This window comes from Aulostomus chinensis, chromosome 11 (assembly GCF_037954235.1).
Source record: "Aulostomus chinensis isolate RoL2024-O1b breed Wild chromosome 11, RoL_Achi_v1.0, whole genome shotgun sequence".
In the NCBI taxonomy this organism is placed as follows: Eukaryota; Metazoa; Chordata; class Actinopteri; order Syngnathiformes; family Aulostomidae; genus Aulostomus; species Aulostomus chinensis.
Genome location: NC_141330.1, coordinates 1,961,071 through 1,983,348, shown reverse-complemented (window position 1 = coordinate 1,983,348; position 22,278 = coordinate 1,961,071). Strand labels below are relative to the sequence as shown.

Genomic DNA, 22,278 nt, shown 5'->3' with positions numbered 1-22,278 from the left:
AGAAAAACACATCCACTGAGTCACCACATCTCAAACCGGCAGGTCCACCGTCTTCTCTCCCTGGTTCAGGCTTCATGCCCTCCAGAGCAAACACGGCAGGACATTTTTGCATCACTTCTCTTCTACCAATTATAGTCTGAATCATCGCACCCAAACGCTGCACCCCAAAATACAGATGGACGCACTGTACGTCCTCTACAAAGGCTGAATCAGCAGTTTTGGCCAGACCCAGTACAGACCAGTTGCCGCGTCCCAGGGGACGCTGAGCCAGGGAGTTTGGAGAAGAGAGTCATTAGAGCAGGTCCCTTGGAAACTCTGATTCATTCAGATTGAGGTGATTTGTAGTATTTCCAGTGGACTGGTTTTACGGGAAGGGATACATGCGATCATGAAAGCAAAAAACTTCCCCCACACTTGAGGCAAGGCTGCATTTCATGGTCACTCCAGGCCGCATCCCGCTGTAAACAAACAGAGGACCCGGGCCTCGGTCCATGAGGGAGACAGACTGGAACACTGCATCATTGGGACTCTGGCGCTGCTCGTAGGCTTCAAAGCTTTGTTTACTGAATCCGCAGCGTTTTTCACCATCAAGTTTTATTCCAAGTGTGCCAGATAAATACTTGCATTCACCAACGAATGCTGATGATACTATTTACAATTTCTATAAAAAAGGTCACATTCATCCCCAACCGCACACGTCGATGTCACGGATGCACGAGGGCCACATGACACTGTTCTGTGGTTACACACTGACATCAGGTACGGCTGGACTTATGATGACCACCAGCTAACAGCTGTGTCCAGTAAAACTCGGCGCGCTGAGGCTTCCAAAGCAAACCTGGTTTTGTATCTCTTCCATCACACTGGTCACTTTTCAATGGAAAGAAAATTGCATTAATGACTACAAGCTACAAATCTGTATATCCTCCTGCACTTTTCCGCTCCAACAAAAACTTGTGGAACTTTCCGTTTCTCTCTCTCTGTTATTCACTTACACACTCTGAGTTTAATACGTCCGTCTAAAGTTTCATTAGTTCGGCTGCTTCCTGCAGTCACGACACGAAAAGAACAAACCAAATAAAAGAAGGTCAACACGACCTGCTTCTGTCAATACGGAGCGACTTCAATCTGAGATATTACATTTCCCCTGCACACGTCCAACATGCAATAAATATGTGAGCCCTGCAGCAGCTCTGCTGGAGGAGACAGGACGACCGCAGGAGGACTGATAAACAGATGACAAATATCTGTAGCTCCTTTTATTGATCTCTTTTACGGCCTGCATGCTTCTCTACTCGTAGCCGTGTTTCGTTGACGGCAGTAACAAAACCATTTAACAACAAGTTGTGTTGTTTGAGGGAAGCATTTGCCTGCTTCCCGTGTGGAACGTCTCAGGAGTGTGGCAGCATATTGATGTGTGTGTGTCATTCTGTGTGTGTGTGTGTGTGTGTGTGTGTGTGTGTGTGTACAGTTTAGAAAACCTGATGTCACAACAGACAAACGTGTTCAAGCAATCGATAAAGACTGTAATAATGTACTGTGCCTTCCTGTCACTGCTGTGAAGGTCTGCCAGGCAAATTAAAACTGAGAACAAGAATGAACACTAGGTGGCGACACACTGTTAAAAACAATGCTCTCTCTCCTGCATACCGAGCAGAGGTGACTGAGAAACTCATGAAATCCATTCGTTTATTTTCTCCAACTCTCTTTCTCTCAAATTAAACATAATAGTTTGTTGTGATTTTTATAGTTTATAATAATTTGTGAAGCATGAGTGCACTTAAATCCTAAGTCGGTTATATTTATTAATATAATGTATGGTATAAAAGGCGTGAAGGGAACAGTTAAAACCCTCTTCACAAGACTTCCAACTCTAAATATTTAGGAGTTAACACTTACTTTTCTGTCACAGCAGCTGCTTATTTATATTTTTTAAATAAAGCAAATGTTTTATTGTTGTTTTTATTGTATTGCCGGTCTTAACTACACCCAGTCTTGGAAGTGTATGCTGATGTTGCCGAGCAGCATGTATTGTCAGAGGGCTGCAATGCGTTTATTTTTTAAAAATTGCATTGGAATTATTCACATCTGGGACTTTTGGACTAATAAAGATGATAAAGATAAAAAATAATGAATAACCCCAGATTCTCTTCCTTTTGTTATGTAGTTAAAAAAAAAAGTTACTCATTTCAAAAATATATATTTTAAGAGACAAATGCAAAAATATACGTGACATGTTTTACTTTTTATTACTGGGAGCTTTCATTACTTTCTTAATTAAAATGTTATTTTGCAGTAGTAAGCTGGCAATATCACAGAAAAGCTGTTGTCCTACGTATTTTATGTATTTATTAGACCGAAGGAGAAAGATTGATAGACGGGGAGGAAGAAAGAGATGGTGAAAGGACGAGGGATGAGATGAAGAAGAGAGGGCAAAGAAATAAAGAGGGAAAAGGGAAAGAACAGAGGGAGAGAAAAGGAGGAAGAGATTTCAAAGGAGATGGGGAAGAGAAAAGGGCGAGAGAGGGAAGAGAGTTGGAGAGGGAGCATCTGTTTCCTGTCTGTGGACCAGCTGGAGGAGGAACAAACGACAAAAGAAGAAGAGGAGGAAGTACCGGTTGGCCTGAGAACCTGCCTGCCACACACACACACACACACGCACACACGAGGAAGTAGGATTCGTTTTTTCCCTGAGGAAGGCAGTGTGTGTGTGTGTGTGTCCTCTGACATAACAATGTAATAAAGACGCATAAAGAGTTGCATGTGAAACCAACCATGTGGCATATAAATGTCGCACACACACCAATGCACATTTAACATGGTTGTGTACGTAAAACTAGCAACTCTGATACAGATATGCAGTTGTGTGTGATGACAACATGCATAAATGTTGACTTCTATAAAACGGGTAAGACTGACTCAACTCAGTCTGCAGGTCGACTTCCAGGAGAGAAAGTTGAAGCTCCCTGAATGAAGTTCTTCTGGTGTTTGGTGGACAGACGCCACCTCACAGAGGCGTCCTGTCACAGCGGGAGTGACCGCAGCAGGTGAGGATCGGAGAGAGAGTCTCCTCCGTCCACATAATCACATATAATATACATATATTTATATACACATACATACACACACATACATACGTGTGTGTGTATGTATGTGTGTGTATGAGATGGGGAGGAGGGGGGTAGGATTTCCTGATTTGTTTGTTGCTCTCACACACTTTTCTTCCTCCTGGTCTACACTGGATTTATACTTCCTTTTCCAGAGTTATTTTCAGAGCACTGACACACACACACACACACACACACACACACACACATTTGTGCAGCAAAACTAGTAGCCAGTAGTTTATGTATTTACTGTGAATGCTTAGTTTGAATTATGGAACTTTATTTAACATATGACTGCAATTTAAGCCCACACAAATATGATGTAAGAACATTTAGCACATTCAGTCAGAACAAATTTAAAACAACTCAACAACAAATGGCAAGAAAGTTTATACACAAACATGTAGTGAAGGCTCGATCATTTACAGCTGTCCAAAAGGACGAGTCAGTGCTCCGAGCTTCATTGTTCTTCACTCTACAAAACTAAAGTGGAGATCTAAAAAGAAAAATTACCCAGAGCTTATTTTTGGAATTCTAACTTATTATATTAAAAGAATAATAACATACATCTTTGACAGCATTCAGTACTGTGGCACAAAAAAGAGCCCACTGGTCCCACTGACAAGCACGCAGTGGTGGACCAGTGTGAGAGGGAGGACCAGTGTGTGAAGGCGGACCAGTGTGAGAGGGAGGACCAGTGTGTGACGGAGGACCAGTGTGAGAGGGAGGACGAATGTGTGAAGGCGGACCAGTGTGAGAGGGAGGACCAGTGTGTGACGGAGGACCAGTGTGAGAGGGAGGACGAATGTGTGAAGGCGGACCACTGTGAGAGGGAGGACCAGTGTGAGAGGGTAGAACAGTGTGAGAGGGGGGACCAGTGTGTGACGGAGGACCAGTGTGAGAGGGAGGACCAGTGTGAGAGGGTAGAACAGTCTGAGAGGGAGGACCAGTGTGTGACGGAGGACCAGTCTGAGAGGGAGGACCAGTGTGAGAGGGTAGAACAGTCTGAGAGGGAGGACCAGTGTGAGAGGGTAGAACAGTGTGAGAGGGAGGACCAGTGTGTGACGGAGGACCAGTGTGAGAGGGAGGACCAGTGTGAGAGGGAGGACCAGTGTGAGAGGGTAGAACAGTGTGAGAGGGAGGACCAGTGTGTGACGGAGGACCAGTGTGAGAGGGAGGACCAGTGTGAGAGGGTAGAACAGTCTGAGAGGGAGGACCAGTGTGAGAGGGAGGACCAGTGTGAGAGGGAGGACCAGTGTGAGAGGGTAGAACAGTCTGAGAGGGAGGACCAGTGTGAGAGGGTAGAACAGTGTGAGAGGGAGGACCAGTGTGTGACGGAGGACCAGTGTGAGAGGGAGGACCAGTGTGAGAGGGTAGAACAGTGTGAGAGGGAGGACCAGTGTGTGACGGAGGACCAGTGTGAGAGGGAGGACCAGTGTGAGAGGGTAGAACAGTGTGTGAAGGCGGACCACTGTGAGAGGGAGGACCAGTGTGAGAGGGTAGAACAGTGTGAGAGGGAGGACCAGTGTGAGAGGGAGGACCAGTGTGAGAGGGTAGAACAGTGTGAGAGGGAGGACCAGTGTGAGAGGGTAGAACAGTGTGAGAGGGAGGACCAGTGTGAGAGGTTAGAACAGTGTGAGAGGGAGGACCAGTGTGAGAGGGAGGACCAGTGTGAGAGGGTAGAACAGTGTGAGAGGGTAGAACAGTGTGAGAGGGTAGAACAGTGTGAGAGGGTAGAACAGTGTGTGACGGAGGACCAGTGTGAGAGGGTAGAACAGTGTGAGAGGGTAGAACAGTGTGAGAGGGTAGAACAGTGTGAGAGGGTAGAACAGTGTGTGACGGAGGACCAGTGTGAGAGGAGGACAGTTTACCTCTGGTACTTTGTGAGCAGCTGCATCAGGTTAATAATGTAACATGTTACTACTTGATGAGGTCATGGGAGTTTTAAATTATGAGCTGTTCTTCCATGATGAGGTGCTACAGACCTGCTCTTCTCTTTACATCCAACTATTTATTTAGAATCGGATGAATCGGCGCAAGACAGGAGCTGACAAGGAAGCAGGAGCTCAGCTGGCAGCCAGAAAAGGAGAAACTGCTAAATGAGGTGGAGCTGTGAGGAAGGAGCTCCACTGGCAGAGACAGACGGACACGTTCCAGAAACACTTAGATCTGTCTGGTGAAATGCTGGCCTCAAGCCTGTGGCAGGAGTGAAAATTAAAGAGAGAAGGAGGGAAGAATTAAACACGCTGAGAGAGAAGTGGATCCAACAGGAGGGCCAGATCAAGTCCCAAACCCAACAAATACTCTTCCTTATAAATAATACTTCAGGTAAATACAAAACATTTACTGAGCAGAGTTCAATAAGTTGTTTGCTTGGCGGTTTTACTTTTGACAAGAAACTGGATTAGAATCACTCTTTTCAGGAAATGAAGGAGGAAGAAAAGAACCAGGAGGTAAAAGAGAAAGAGGAAGAGGCAAAAATAAAGAGGAATGAGAGAAGCCAAGAAGGGGGGGGGCAGAGGGCTGGAGAGAAAGAAGATGGGCAGAATAAGGAGATAGAGAAGTGGAGGAGATAAGTAGAGAAAAAAATGAAAAAAATAACTGAGGGCGCACAAGAAAGAAGAGACGAGGCAGAAAAAGACAGAAGACATGAAGAAGAAAGAGGTGGAAGAAAAGAGGCAGAAGGCAAGGGAGAAAGAATTAAAGGAGATAGAAAATTGGCCGAAATCAAAGGCAAGAGAAGAAATGAGGCAGAAAAGGGAGGAAGAAAAGTGAAAGAAAAAAGGAGGCAAAATAAAGGGAGAAGGAAGAAAAGAAAAAGAAGAAGGGAGAGAAGAGGTGGACACGGGAGGAAAGAGAGAAGTGGTGGAAGGGAAGAGTGCGCCAGAAGATTTCTAAACCGGTTCACGACCCTGTTCAAACAGCCTGAAGGTGACGAGGCAGCACCAGCAGGAGGAGGTGAGGCACCGAACGCCAGGTGATGAGAAAGTTCAGGTGACGCCACACGTGGTGGTGGTTCTAGAGGAGAACATGTCAGATTAGAGGGGATAGAGAAGAAACAGATGGCAAGAAGGAGGAAAAAATAAGAGAAGCAGAAAATGGACAAGAAGAGAAGCAGGTGTACCAGTATAAACACAGAGGTGGTTCTAACTCTCTCTCTCCTCTGCATGACTCACTCAGGTTCCACTCACAACGCAACGATGCGTCGACGCCCTGAGCAGCCGGGTCATAGCAGCTCTGGCTCAGTGCAAAAAAAGAGAGCACTGCTGCTTTTATTTTGAAGGCAAGATCCCCGCACGGGATCTAGGCTCATTCTTGACAAGACAGCCGATAACTAACAGAAAACAAGTACAACAACAACAACAGAAGGGCTGAGTCTCCTGATCTAGTTGCCGTGGTAACCAGTATGTACACTAGTGTGGGCAGTGGGGAAGGGATGGTCAGATTTCAAAATAAACCACAAGAGCTCCGAATGAGGTGACCAGCGCCAGTGTTTTGAGAAAAATCAACATGCCAATCCACTTACAAATGCTTAGATTACATTTGAGTTTTATTTATCTCTTTACCATAAAGCATTTTATAACGCTGACGTTTTGAAAAATGCTCTATGAATAAAGCCATTGTTACAATTACGTCTCAGCAGCAAGAATGGACGTTTAGATGGACTTCCACCTGGTCTCGGGTGAAGGCCCCCAGTCACGGCTGGCGTCTTTGTCCCCTTCTTAGCCTGCGACTGGCTGAGGGGTGAGGGGGCTCGTCAGTCGTCAACGTCCATGGAGACTGTAATTACTGCTGGGGATGTTTGTGTGTCTGCAGGATCTTCCAGCGCCAAAACATGAAACCACAACAGACACACTGTACGTCTCCTCCTCTCATGTTATTTATAGGCCTGTTTATTAGACACACACATTGTCTCTGGGCTCTCGCTCTGTTGCATGATGGAGGAGGGTTGTGGATGCGTGAGAGTGATAAAGGTATGCTCACGACGTCTCTGTGGGTTTGTATTTGTGTATGTCGGTGTGATGTTGTCAGAACTTACATTCAAGAAGGCTCTGAAACACGTCTGTGCTTCTCCATGCGGACTAACAGGAAAACTCTTCAAATGCTTCTAAACTCATCCTTAAACAAGCCCTTTAAATGTCAACACTTTCTAAAAACCTGCTCACTCTTCCTCTGAAACTCAAACTGGAGTCCAACAACCATCAAAAGACAGACAGACAGACACACACACACACACTGAGTCAAAGCTGTGGTGGAAGGAGGATGGCATGCCAACCGTTTTGTTATGACCACACATCAGCTGCTTGGGGGATTCCTATGGTATCATCCCTCCCCACATTTTCTTGGGTGTCTTGTCTGATTTATGTCAAGTTAAAGTGTTGTTGTTGTTGTTGCTGTAGTAGCATAGTAGTAGTAGTAGTAGTAGTAGTAGTAGTATCAAATGTATTTTGCCTTTCAGGTTCTAACAAAAAGGTGTCTTGAGGGAGACATTTTTCCACCCTTGACCCCTTCTTTGTATGACCATGGGGGTTATTTTGTGTCTTTATTAAGCAGTAAAAAGAAACCGTTTTGTGAGTTAAATTGCGAGTCAAATCAATTTGTGATTATCTTAAAGTTTTGTTGCAAATCAGTCAAAAGTCAGTGAGTCAAAAACCGTTGCTTGAGAGGACAGATATCCGCGGGCTAACGACAGTGCTGTACTCATTTAGCTTGTTTCCCACAGTTCGTTGAATTTGTAAAGATTTTCATAGAGTCGTACTTCCCGGATGTCCTCTGGCCCTCCCTGCTGCCAGCCGCAGGTCCAGAACACAGGGACCGTCTACAAAGTGACACACCAACAAGAAATACAGCGAAAGGCCACCAGAATCACCTCACACCTCTGCGCTTCCTCTACACTCTGGCAGGCCAGACAACATTTTACAAACGTTTCACTGAGTCCGTGATTACTTCCAATACATTAGCTGGGTTGTCACATCCATCACAACCCACCAAGCAAAATGTTGTGTTGGGCTGAGGGTGTGTGAGCTGTGCGCACACTGACGCTCTGCACGAATGAAGCTCCTAACGGACAAATGAAGTTCTTTGAATTGATACGCTGTCCTGCTGGTTACACTACACCACTTAGTTTGGGAAAAAAAACTTTTATAAAACTTTAGGGGATTTCTAATTGTAAGTATTTCCAATGAATTCACTCCTCTGCTGTGGAGCAGCGTCGTTTTCAGCTCAATCGCCTGCTGAAGGTGTACAGCCTTTAGTTTACAACAATGTGGCTGTGCAGAACTTGACGAGGCTTTTTTACTCACGGATCAATGGCGGGATCAGAAGGTAAGCATAGATGTGTGAAGTCTGTAGCACCACACTGCATACAATCAAGTTATTCTGTATCTTTCCTGATTAAAAATTCCCCCAAATTACAAGTGTTTTTTTCTCCCAATTGAGTGCTGTAGTGAGCGTCATGAGTCTCATAAGCTCTTGTTCACCGCAGCTTATTGTCTGGTACAGTATAATCCAAACTCCAGAGTAAAGAAGCCAACACACGGCAATGCGATGAACACATAGCATTGTTTGTCCTCCTCTTGAATCTGGGTCTCAAGGTCCCAAACATGTCGCTTTGGACAAAAGCGTCTGCTAAATGAAATTGTAGAATTGTAGAACATGCTCACTGAGTGCAACGCCAAAGTCAGAGTGCACATGATCGAAGTCCATCCCGCGTTTCCTTGTTCTTAGGTAAAATAAGTAAAGTTGTCAGCAGGTACCTGTGTGCTGCGCTGCGCCGTGTGATTTGAGAAACAAATAAAACCTCTACAGACAACAGGGGAGGGTGACACGTGATATGTGCTGCTTTTTATAGCCTGTGAATATGCTTCGGTGAGTGCCCGTTGTGTATGAGATAGCTCATCAGCCACTTACAGAGAAATCACACCACTGCTAACAACCGAGCACTGACAAATCTCTACTTGGCTGCGCAGGAAGTCTGACCACACACAAGTCAGCCTGCTTGTCAGCAAGCTGAAGCTATTTATGGACATAAATCACAAAGAAATGTGGATGAATGCAGAAGAAACACTGTAATCCCTCACCAAACCACTGCTTGGTCACAGGGTAATCGTCACGGCTACCGTTACCTTGATAGTTTAAGGTGCGGCAGGCTGAGGTTTGGAACCAGGCGCTGCAGCAGAACAAGACGAGGTGACTCAGGCTGCTGGAGTTCAACAGCGGTTGGTGGGTTTCTGGGTGTGGAGAAAGGTAGACCGTGGGGATTAACCTCAGCCAACTGGGATCAAACTGGGATGAGTCATTTCTGAGGAATTAAGAAAAAAAAAATATAAATAGTTTCAGGTGATGTGAGGTAACTCAGCCTCCAAGTGAGTCAACGTGGCTTCATGATTGACAAGCTACTTAAATCTGCGTTAGTCGCTGAAGTTACATTCTGGCTTTTTCAAGTCGACCTGGGTGTGAAGGAGTGCTGCGGTTATATAAAACACGCCATGTGTAACGTGAGCACAGAGACGCATGCTGCAGTCAATAATCCTGTAATCAGTTGGAGCAGCCATGCTGACCACGCTCGCCACACGGCGCATTTTCCCTGTTTGTTTTACATCACATGACAACACAGTGAGGCTGCACGGTGGTGCAGTGGTCAGCACTGTGACCTCACAGCAAGAAGGTTCCGGGTTCGAGTCCCGGCTCGGGCACGGGATCTTTCTTTGTGGAGTCTCCATGTTCTCCCTGTTCCTGCTGGGTTCTCTCTGGTACTCCAGCTTCCTCCACAGTCCAAAGACATCAATTTGGGGACGAGGCTGATTGATTCTCTAAATTGACCGTAGGTGTGAATGTGAGTGTGAATGGTTGTTCGTCTCTGTGTGTTGGCCCTGCCATGGACTGGCGACCTGTCCAGGGTGAACCCCGCCTCTCACCCGTTGACGCTGGGATAGGCTCCAGCCCCCCGCAACCCTTAATGTAGGAATAAGCAGAAGATGACGATGGATGGGACAACACAGTGTTTCAGGCCATGCAGTACAATCGACAACCCATTCACAAGCATTGAGTCTGAGTGTGTGTGTGTGTGTGTGTGTGTGAGTCAGTCATATCTGCGCTGGAAGCTGTTGATGAGCTGTTTTGAAATCCTTGATTGAGTCATTCATCTGCCACATTTTAATGATTTTCTACCAATAAAATCATGGCTGGTAAACTGTCCAAATATGGCAGCAGTTGGCCAGTCACATGAGTTGAGGAGTCACTGCTTCTTCAAATTAAGCATTTCCATCTCCCGTTTGGCACATTCTATTTTGTAATAGGCACCTCAAGTGGCCAAAAAAACATCTACAAATTTTGAAGTAGGTTTTGCAGATTGAGATGTTTCCATAACAAGCACGAGGACCTCTTCATGGAAGCACGGCTAGTGAAAGGTTAATAAATTAAAGACGCTGACTGCAGGAAAAATGTGGGTCAGGATTAATGTGACCTGGGAAAATGAGGTGCGCAATCATTTCCCAACATTGTGAACTTGAGCCTGAAGTCCACTTTAAAATGAAAAGTGTGAGAAACGGTGGACGTGGATGTGATGGCAACACAATGAGTCCATTCTTCTCTGTGCTGAAGTGCAACATCCTTCCTTTTGTTTTTCCCCCCACGGCGTGTTATTCATGAATGAAGGGCTGAACTGAATGAAGCACCTGCAGCATGAGGGATGGGAATGAATGAACGAGCAGACACACACACACACACACACACACACACACACACACACAGGTGTCTCAGCATATCAGCATACACACACAGGAACTTGGACACAACAACCCCCCCCCCCCATGCCAGCTACTGTTATGACAGTTGTTTTCCTAATAGTCAGACACTCTTACTACAATAATCCAGTAACTATCACTTCTTTACTTCTGAGTACCACATGGTTGCTTCCTGCTGATAGACTCATTGAGAATCAAATGCCAAAATAACTGCACTATGCCTTAAAAAATGGAGGTAAGGAAGGCACAGATTCATTTATCAAAATTTGATCCCTAAAACATGTCGATAAGTGGATTATTATGACTGTTCACCTTGGAAGTTTTTTTTTTTTTTTAATTTCCAAAGTGATAAAAAAGAATCACAAATTTACCTGCGGAAACACATTTAAACTCTAATACTTCCTGACAATGAACAGTTTTGAACCATCACAACTTTATAGTCACACCACCGGCATTTATATTGTGACAAATGTTGTATTTGTAAGTGAATATATATATACAGTATAAAACTGCTCTGGCAACAATATGGGTTAATTAAAGGGATTCTGCTCGTCGAAACGTATGAATTAACAACCGACTACATTACCCAGGACTACTTTCACTCAAAGCTCGTTCCTGTGACAGCTCTGATTGGTCGAAAGCGTCACGCGATAAAAAAAACGGCGGCAACAACGGCCGGCGAAGTAAAACCGGTGGAATGGATGAAAACTCACCGGAGACGTTCGAAATTACGATGAAGTTATTAGTGAAAGCGTCCAACACGCCAGGGGTGTTCCAGGCTAGATTACGAAACTCCGGGGAGAGAGATATTCACTCTGGACCGGACAGAGAAATGGCGCCACCATCAACATCCGGGATTTATTGACAACCGACAAGCTGTTTCCCGCCAGCGTCTTTGTCTTCTGGATGGCAGCAACATGTCCAGAACTAGTTTTCACTCACTAACAATTGCAACCTGTTCAACTGAAGGTAATTCTACAATACTGCTCTCCATTGTTTAGCTAATAGGAGAATTTTCTTAAACTCCTTGAGCTCCGCTTCTTCTTCTTTGGTGTTTGTCGGCGGTTGGCAACCAATTTATCTGCAGCACTACCGCCACCAACTGCACTGGAGTGTGGATGGATTTAGCAGTTCCAGACTATTATATATTTATTAGCAATTTCTACTCCTCTACAGCAGCCTAACGTGCCAATATTGCCATCTTCTGACGTAGTTGCTCCAAACCAGTTGACAGAAGTGCACATAATTCACATTTTCTCCTTTTCCCCATTGCAGTTCCCTTATTCAGTACAACTCATAATTAAATGGAAACATAGTTACTGTCTCTACAGGAGCTCAACAAATTATAAATTGTGGTTCTGTATGGGAAAGTATACATAATTACAGAAGTAAATGAAGTGCTACAATTTCTCAGTTGTCTTTCGGTTGGAAACTTGGCTACGATGTGCTTCAGGGTGGTGTCCCATTGCAGGGCAATGCGTATGTGGGTAAATCAAGTGTAAACAGTAAACAGGGACTGCTTACTGCACATCGGGTGCACGCAGGGTGAAAGCCACACAGTCACACCGTGTTCCCTCACATGCTGCCTGGGATTTCAACCGGCAACCACGCTGTTTACATTCCTCAGTCTGTCTACCAAGCGCAGACGGTGAATCATGGGAATGCCCTTGTGTATTTCCTTCTCTTAATTACTAAATAATTTCCTCATGCATGGGTGCAGTGTTGTGGGTGCTGTACATCGCTGTATATGTGTATATATGTGTGTGTGTGTGTGTGTGTGTGTGTGTGTGTGTGTGTGTGATTAATAACCAGACGAATGATGAGTCAGTCAGTCTGGCAGCTGATATCACGAGCCAGAGGCTAGTGGCATCAGCTGGGCTTCCCCTGCACACACCTGGAAACTCAGATCTGCAAAAACACGCTGGCGATTTGGTGAAACAGAAAGTAAAGGCCTCAGGTTTCGTACAAGTCATGAACTACTTCATCATAATACATGTATTCTATTCATGGTTTTCAACATGAACACATTCTGCTGCCTGTTTTGACTCCTGCTGGGACAATTTTTCTGTTTTATTAAATGGGGGAAAAGATGGTAATGGTTTTGAGTCAGACGTGTGTGTGTTTGTGATCCTTCACTTCATTTCTACTCATCTTGCAATTATGTAATTTATAATTAGCTTCAAGACTTCAAGGGAAAAGAAATATGTTTAGATGAGTAAACTGCCAACATTAGCTTATAAAACAAGCAACATGTAAGTCGGGAGTCAGGATTTACATTTACATTTCTTTTTTCTTTTTGCTCATTGATCCAGAGAACTGCTTGGTCAAGTCCTCTGTTCCTCTCCGGGCCCGGGACACAACCACAACAGGTAAAACAAGCATGTTTATCTGATAGCTATAGGTACAGGAATCATACTCAACAGCCACAGTCTCCTTATGTTAAAGGTCAAGTTAATCCAGATCCTGTCATTCATGTTAGACACCAAAATACTGAGTGAATTAAATAATAATCATAATAATTAGCTACAGCTGTGATGGAGACGTTGGTGTGGAATTCAGGAAAGTAAATCATGGCAAAACAGCAGTAGAACACATTCGTACAAGTTTGATTTGATACAAATTAAAACGAAAGATTTTTTTTTTCCACCGTATGTGACACAAGGAGTGTTGGCGTGAGTGTTTATGACGGGTAAAGTACTTTCATTAAAAGAGAATGAATTTGTACACATAAGTAAGTAGCAATAGAATAAATAAACAGGCAAAATTTAAGTGACAGAAATGACTTGATATGTGAATGAATAAGAGAAAAATGATCACATGACGGCAGATCAAATGTCAACATGTGGAGAGAGTGGAACGTGAACTAATTTGGTAATCTGGTTTTGCCGTGACCTCAGACCGCAAAAGGTGTGGAGTGATTTAAGGGTTGCCAGTCACGATCAGGATTGGGCTGAAATCCCCCATTTTCAAACAACTCATCTGCAACCAAGGACACTTGCTGACACACAACCCAGCAGAGGTGGACATAACTCAGGCCGAGCTGATCGAACACACACACACACACATGCGTCAAGATAAGCAATACACAATAACAGCTGGAGACCCGCACAGAGCCACATGCAGACGATTGTTCATGATCAGCCAGCAACATGGGTGTGAGAAGAGACCCACACGAGCAAAACAACAGCATGATAATATCATAAGATGCAGTGTGGTGACTCCCAGGTTTTGATTCTGATGTTCATTGTTAACTGTAGTTAGTAAAGGAATATGTATTTAGCAGAAATACAAAAACATATTTCCCCTAAATGATGGTGTAACATTCAAGCACACCTTTCCAGTTCTTTTTAATTGTCATGTTGGAATAGTAATTCATCTCCTTGTTGGTATGAAACTGAAAATATATGTTATTAAGTACACTTTTTATACAAAACAAATTTCATTGAGTACAAAGAATATGTGCTTTGATTGAATTAATCTATTAGGCACGTCTCATGGTGATAGTTTATTTATTTATCACCTTGTTTACCCGTGGAGCCTCACCTAAATGTGGTTTTCCCTTTCTGGTTGCATGAGTGAGTGAATGCGGAACTGTTGTGTAAAAGCGAGCGGTGTCGTTCTTGTCGGGGTGCGGCGTCTAGCCAGCATCAGTGTGTAGGAAAAAGGTGTGCTTGTTATGACTACTGTGGAAATGAGATGAAAATTTTGGATGAATTAATACTTCATGTTCATGGTAATTATTACAGACTGTGAGGGATTATTGTTTGATTTTTCTTTCTCGCCACAACCACAAGAATATAATTGGACTGAATAAAGGAGAAAAGGGAAAACAGAGTGATTATAAGGGATAATTAGCAGCTTGTGAAAGTCACGTGAGGACTGTTTCTGCTGATGTGTTTTAGAAATGGGTTGTATCTCAGAAACCGGTGTCTTTTCTGTTGTGTGTTTATGTCAGATATGTGTTGTGTATCCTGAGGCCTGAACTGTCATCTTCCTGTGATTGAGTCTGATTCCAGGGACCAGCCTGTGGCCAGCTGGATGAGTGTGTGTGTGTGTGTCTGAAGTGTTTTATTACCTCCGTCAAGGTTATTTTTTGTACTGCGTGTCTTTTAGCAGGATGACACAAACTTGCAGGCTGATTTTCACTAATTTAGTGATGGGGCACAAGTAAAGGTGCCGATCCCAGTCGCACACGAATTGCATTGCCATCAAGATATATTCATGCACAAGTATCACATTAGAAAAGGTTGATGACCAGTGACTTTTCTGCTGTGGTTAGTTCGTGGATATTGCTAGTCTTTGTCTTGATCTCTCTCCACTAAAAGCTGGTCTGCTCTTCTTCTACTTTGTTTTTACAGCCATGTATAATGTTGCCTATACCACCATCTTCTGACAGGACAATGTAGCCTATTTTATTAACGCCAAACCAGTTGATAGAAACACAGCTAAAGAAATAACCACCATGCCTTTGCAAAACAATGTCTGGGGAAAACATTTCCTATTTAGAAACTTCTTTATTTGTATTGATATGCATAATATATCCTCACAGATATTCACCAAAATAACACCACAGACCTGCCTCATTTTACAGTCCTTGCCATTTTTAGCCTGTGGATTGCTACTAGCTAGCTCAGAGTTTGAGAATGACTCTGAAAATGGCAGCACGCAAAGAGCCAATTGAAATAGTAGCCCCGCCACAAGCTAATACTTGTGTGCGTGCATGCGTGTGTGTTTGTGTTTGTGTTAGTGTATCTGACTACAGCATGTAATGACTTGCCTGTGCATCATCATGTTTACAAAATGAAAGGCTGTCATCCAGCCATTTCCTACTGTCTGCTCTGAGTGTGCGTGGAAGTATGTGTGTATGATAGCACAACATCCCGTGCAGGGTCAGAGCGATTGGTCTCATGACGGTGTTGGTTATTCACCTTCTGACATCTGACCCAAAACCTCAAAATTCTGCTGTGTCAATGGAAATGCAACACAGAGACAGAAATCTGGAAAAACAAATCCTCCGCAAATGCAAAAAATATAGAATATATTTAAATATTATTCACAAACACAACATACTGTATAGAGCAGAGCTTTAACTGTCAATAAAATAAGGATAGAGGTACACAGACACATGTTGTAGTGCTGGTGTGTTGTGCATATTGTTGCATTATTGCATGGAGACGTTGCAAAACAGTACAAGCAGCAAGTAAAAAGAAGAGTGATTCTTGATGCACAGGGGGATTTTAACTGTGTAAAAATAGAATACATAGTAGATAATGCAGAAAAAAGAGGCAGAGAGAGAGAGAGAGTGTTAGAGCTGACATCCACACTGGTATATAAAAATAGTGCAGAGTTACGTGAACCCACTCACTGTCACAACCACACCTTCAACCTCGTCCTGTTGTATGGAATTGAAGCTGAAAATCTAGTTTTATTTCTACAATCTACAAACTACAATTTCATGCAGCAGACACTTCTGTCCAAAGCGACATACAACACAGGCAAGAATTCAGACTGGAGGGAAAAACCTGAGGAAGTATGACAAAGTGCTTCAGTTTGATTGGCCGCAGGTGCTGCCATCTAGTGGCAGAAGAAATGCTAGGTGTCTTTTTTTTGTATGCTTTTATGTTTTCTTAATATGATTTAACCACAACTGACCTCAACAAATAATTGAACATCAACAATATCTTCCAACATTCAATAGAATTCCACTGAGCGCGCTTTTATCAGACAATCAATAAATCACTTTTGAATTTTTACTAATGGACTACACTCCACTCAGGAAAACTTTAGTCTCCAGATGTTTGTCTGATCAGGCCACAGCTGGATTCAAGGAAGTGATTCCATTGACACTAAATTCAATGTCATGTCCCAGTATAACAGAGGCCGCTGTTGTCCACCTTTGTCCCTCCCAAACTGATCATTTTATCCATAGAGCAGCAGGCACCTCAGGAACAACCCTGGACTCTACTGCCCCACTATAAAAGAAAATCATGAAACAAAGGAAACAACAATTCTGAAACCCAACAGCTGAAACAAAAACAAAAAAAATCAAAAACTGGAGAGAATATGGCACTGCTCCAAACTGGAGGAGTCACTTGTAGTCTGGCAAGATGGCCTCAAAACTTACAGGAAAGCCCTTCATAAAGCTAGAGCAGCCTACTGTTCAGCACTAATAGAGGAACACAAGAACAACCGCAGGTTCCTCTTCAGTACTGGAACCAGACTGACAGAGAGCCACAGCTCTACTGAACCAAGTAGTCTTGTTTCCCTGGGTAGCAAAGAGTTCATCAACTTTTTTAATGACAAAATTCTCCTGATTAGAGAGAAACTTCTTCTCCTGCTGCCATCAGCTGACAACATGGCACCTAGACCCTGGAACCCTTAGAGGCAGCTGGAGGACCAGACACACACTTGGATAGTTTTTCTCCCATCAGCCTTCATGAGCTTAGAACAATGATGTCCCCCTCTAAACCTGCACCTGTCTCCCAGACCCCATCCCAACTAAGCTGCTTAAAGACTCTCTCCCCTCGTTAGCCCCTCCCTCTTAGATATAATCAATGTGTTGTCTGTTGTCTGGTTACGTCCCTCAGTCCTTTAAAGTAGCAGGAATTAAACCCTCCTCAAAAAAACAAGCCTGGATCCAGAAGTTCTACCAACTACAGACCGACATCACATCTTCCTTTTCTCTCCAAGGTTCTGGAGAAAGCAGCTGCTAAACAGCTCTGTGACTTCTCCACAGCAACAGCTGATTGGAGGATTCAGTCAGGTTCCAGGTTCATCCTAGCACAGGAACAGAACTAGTCAAAGGTACCAGTGATCTCCTACTGGTACCAGATGAGGGACTGGTCTCTGTGCTGGTCTGATCAGATCTCAGTGCAGCTTTGATACCATTGACCACCATATCCTTCTACAGAGACTGGAACCTGTCACTGGTATTAAAGGAACCACACTAAACTGGTTTAGGTCATATTTACTAGGTCCATCTCAGTTGGAACTAGTTAATGATGGTTCCTCTGAGACCACTACAGTCAGTTCTGGTGTTCCACAAGGGTCTGTGCTTGCATCAGTCCTCTTCACCCTATACCTGCTTCCTCTAGGTCACATGATCAGGAAACAGTCCATTAATGTTCACTGCTATGCAGACGACACTCAGCTGAACTCATCAATGATCCACATGGAACAAACCAGCTGACTAAACTGGAGGCCTGTCTAAAGGACAGTCAAGTCAATTTCAAGTCAATTTTATTTCTATAGCGCCAACTCACAACAAAAGTTATCTCATGACACTTTACAGGTAGAGCAGGTCTTGTACCACGCTCCTTCAATGCATTTACACCCAACAATTCTCCATCAGCAAGCACATCCTGCAACAGCGACGACGAAAACCTTCCTTTTAACAGGCAGGAACGTCGAGCAGACCCAGGCTCAATGGGGACTGCATTCTGCTTTGACCGGTTAGGGGGAAAGAGAGCAGGACAGAGAAACATGGAGGACCGATCATTGCCTTTTATTAAACTCTGATAAACTGAAGTTATTGTGCGGGGCACAAAACACCTCCTCTGCATGGCTTCCTATCAAATTCAGAACAGAATTTAAAATTCTTCTTCTACCATCAAAGTCCTCAACAGTCAGGCTCCTTCATCCCTGACAGAGCTCTTAGTCCCCTATGATCCAGCTAGAACCCTTCACTCCCAGGATGCAGGGTTCCTGCTGGTTCCTAGAGTTCTAACAGTAGAATGGGAGCCAGAGCCTTCAGCTATCAGGCTCCCCTCCTGTGGAACCGTCTCCCAGTTTCAGTCCAGGACCCAGACCCCCTCTCTAGGTTTAAGAGCAGACTTAAGACCGTCCTTGTTGATCAGGCTTATAGTCAGTACTGCTTAGGCTGGCCCTTAGATCTGCTGCTATAGGCTCAGACTGCTGGGGACCTCCCATGATGCACTGGGCCTCTCTCTCCTCCTCCTGTACTCATACGAGTTACTACCTCCTCTTCTTCTCTGGAGCCTTCAGGCTCCCCTCATCCCAGATCCCAGGTGCTGCTGGAGGAGGCTCCAGACCTGAAGAGGCTCCAGCTGCCACCCGTAGCTCCACCTGCTCACGTCCCCGTCTGTCCATCAGTCTCTCCTCCTTTCTCTCTCTCTTTATCTCTGTCCCTCTCTTTCCTTCTGTCTCTCTGTCTTCCTCCATTCTCTGTCTTTGTCTCTGTCCATCTGTCTCTCCTCCTTTCTCTCTCTCTTTATCTCTGTCCCTCTCTTTCCTTCTGTCTCTCTGTCTTCCTCCATTCTCTTTCTTTGTCTCTGTCCATCAGTCTCTCCTCCTTTCTCTCTCTCTTTATCTCTGTCCCTCTCTTTCCTTCTGTCTCTCTGTCTTCCTCCATTCTCTGTCTTTGTCTCTGTCCATCTGTCTCTCCTCCTTTCTCTCTCTCTTTATCTCTGTCCCTCTCTTTCCTTCTGTCTCTCTGTCTTCCTCCATTCTCTTTCTTTGTCTCTGTCCATCAGTCTCTCCTCCTTTCTCTCTCTCTTTATCTCTGTCCCTCTCTTTCCTTCTGTCTCTCTGTCTTCCTCCATTCTCTGTCTTTGTCTCTGTCCTGCTCTCCTGCTCTCTCTCTCCGTCCCCACTGATCCTGGATCTGCTCCACCTTCCTGCTGGTAAAGGAAGGTTCTGGTGGCTGCTGTTGCAGGGTGTGCTTGCTGATGGAGAATTGTTGGGTGGAGGTTCATTGAAGGAGGGAGGTGCTGGACCTGCTCTACTTGGAAAGAGTCAGGAGAGAAGTTTGGTTGGGATTTGGTGCCATACAAATAAAACTGACTTACTTGACTTAAGTGGCATGCCTCAGCTGTGTTATGTTATAAAATATGGTGTTCAACACGTGCAGAGGGAGGGGTGATGGGTAGCAGGCATGTGACAGAGCTCATGAGTGTGATTTGAACTTGTGATGCTGTGGTGAAACCCTGGTGACTGCTGTTTGTTGAGTAACTGAGGACTACCGTCTGCTGTCCGCCCTCTCCAGCACTTGCCACGTGTGATTGGCCGGTTGCATCCGTCTGTTAGCAGCATTACACAATTTATGAGCAGATGTTTAGATTCAGATGTGTCTGTGTTACTTGGTAGGAAATATGACATGAACCTGTATGAATACACTGAGGCACAGCTCCAGACATTCCAGACATATTTGATGTTTATATAATAGAAGGGGGATTGGTGAAGGGTTTCTCTTCCCTTGTTAGTGTTTTGTAATTTTTCTGGTTTTATTACTTAGGTTCACTCTAGCATCCTTGAGCTTGACGGATTGATTTTACGGCGTATTTGTTCTGTTTGTTTGTCTTTTAGCAATAGTGCATAAAAGGAGCTGACAGATTTTTCCTAAAACTTTACCAAGGATGCATCTTAGCATCTTTCCATGCACATCCAGATTGTGTTGCTTTTCACTAAAATAAATTAAATGGCCTAAATGAACCAGCATGTAATTTTTCTTATCTGTGTGAATTCATGCAGCCTGGTTGTATCCAGTCTGGTTCTGATGATTAAACACACAACATGATGAAATAAGGTTTGGGGGATCTTTCAGCCGTGACAGAGGCCTGGACTCTTCCTTGTTTTTCATGATTTTTTTAAAATCAGAACCACACTTTTGTTTATTCTTTGAAGGTTCATCAGGTCCATGTTGACACGCTGACACATTTCGGCACTGTGACACAACAGAGACCTGACACAGTAGAGGCATCACCAGCCGTAACTGGATCTGTCTGATAGCACAGCAGACAGGAGTTTACTGTTGGAGAGCAGACGTTCACGCAAAAACAGACTTGCTATTGTTCATGCGGAGCTGCAGCAAAAACTGCTACAAGTTCTACAAATACGGTACAAACATTCACTGAGACTAAAGAATGACCTGAACAGTTTTGGTGGTCGAAGGTCAAGGTGATTGTTACACTTCTCTGAGGCATCCAGCAGTATTTCTAGTTTAGTTTTAAAGGTGGTTGGTGCTGGTGAGAGCTGCAATCCCACTGGAAATCCTGTTTTGACTGAAATATGTAGCTTGAAGCATCTTGTTGTTGTGTCTCATTCTTTGTGTTTGTTTAAATGGAATCTCTCTCTCTCACTCTCTCTTTTGCTGTATCACACCCCCCCCCCCCCCACACACACACACACACACACACAAACAGACACAACAATGCAAACCCAGGTAAATTGAGAAGTTTTCAGGGGAGTTCTGTATAGCAGCAGACAACACTGACTGGACACCTCACTGTGGAATGTACATATGTTGAAGGTAGACAATAGTAAACACACACAGATGTGATTGTGGGAAGCATTCGTCTTATGGAAAGAAAAAAAAGGGGGGTTTGTTTTGGTTTTGTGTGCTCAGGCTTTGCTTTGGTCTTTACAGCTGCATTTGTGAGGACCACCAATATACAGAGAATATTTTGGGAAACTGGCATTTATTTTGGTCATCCTGAGCTTTTTACACTCCTTCAGTAGGCAGTTTGAGGGTTTTGAGACAGGGTTTTAATGGTGCGTTCATAATGAGGTGGGGAAAGTTCCAGCCACTTATGGAACTCAGATTACCCCACCAGTGGGATGTTTTTGAGAGCTCTGACATTACACAACATGGCAGCGCTTGAGAAAGAGGAGTCTCTCTATGGTTAAAGCTGATATTGCTCAACATTACATCGGCTCCCCTGTAGATGACTCTGTTGTTACCATTTTCGCTGTAAAACAGTAGATAAAAATTGATTAGCTGCGTGATTAAATTATTTATTCAAGTCAGCAGGGGACTAACTGGAGGTAGCCGGTTCAGCCAGCATGCCTCTGTTGAGTGTATGCTATCCGTAGTACATGCTCTGTATCCTTGTTTCCACAAATGCTGTAATATCATGTGATACTTCAGAGTATGAACCTGAAAAAAATCCATGGATTAGCCTGGTGTGAGTGGTTGATTTAGATGTGTGGAATATACTGAACTCCATGGAGCATTTCAGACAGCTGCAGAAAAAAGGAAAAATTCTGTAATTTAGCTCACTTGTAGCCTGTTAGCTTGTTGTGGCTAGCACCCGCTCCATGGTCTTGTCAAACTTCTGAATGTGCAAGTGACACATATGAGAATTGTGTGAACTAAGTTGATACTTTAGAATTTACTTTCCTAAAATTGTCTTCATCATATAGCTAGTTTTTGTAGGAGCTAAATAACATTACTTAACTGTTAATACTGAAACTGACAGAAATCAGACCTCCAGAGACTCATTTAGGATTGTTTATATGGGCGATTCAGTCACTTTTTAGTATTCTAACTGTAAAAATTTTCTTGTTGCCAGTTTGTTGTTGTAATGTTCAACTGTCTGTACGGGTTGCTGACCTTTCCAGGTGTAACATTTCCACTTCCCAGCTGGAGGTTATAGAGAGCTGTGGTTGGAGCGGGGGGGCCAGGGAAT

The 22,278-nt window shown here is 44.0% G+C and overlaps 1 protein-coding gene and 1 long non-coding RNA gene across 9 annotated transcripts in view; one reads left to right on the top strand and one right to left on the bottom strand.

The window, feature by feature from the left end:
- LOC147252817 (uncharacterized) overlaps window positions 1-11,904 on the bottom strand; it is a 38,675-nt gene extending 26,771 nt beyond the window's left edge. For 5 of the 6 annotated variants that reach the window (XR_015118472.1, XR_015118471.1, XR_015118474.1 and 2 more), the window contains exons 1-2: window positions 11,566-11,904; window positions 9,233-9,408 (exon numbers count right to left, since the gene is read on the bottom strand). This is a non-coding gene — a long non-coding RNA (uncharacterized LOC147252817). Of the gene's footprint in view, window positions 1-4,772; window positions 7,927-9,232; window positions 9,409-11,565 lie in introns of those variants that run through there. The other variant, XR_015118475.1, reaches the window with a different exon arrangement.
- Window positions 11,505-22,278, top strand: part of prdm1a (PR domain containing 1a, with ZNF domain) — a 103,824-nt gene continuing 93,050 nt past the window's right edge. For all 3 annotated transcript variants that reach the window (XM_086217653.1, XM_086217652.1, XM_086217651.1), the window contains exons 1-2: window positions 11,505-11,821; window positions 13,165-13,221. The gene's annotated coding sequence lies outside the window, so the exon portion shown is untranslated. The remainder of the gene's footprint in view (window positions 11,822-13,164; window positions 13,222-22,278) is intronic.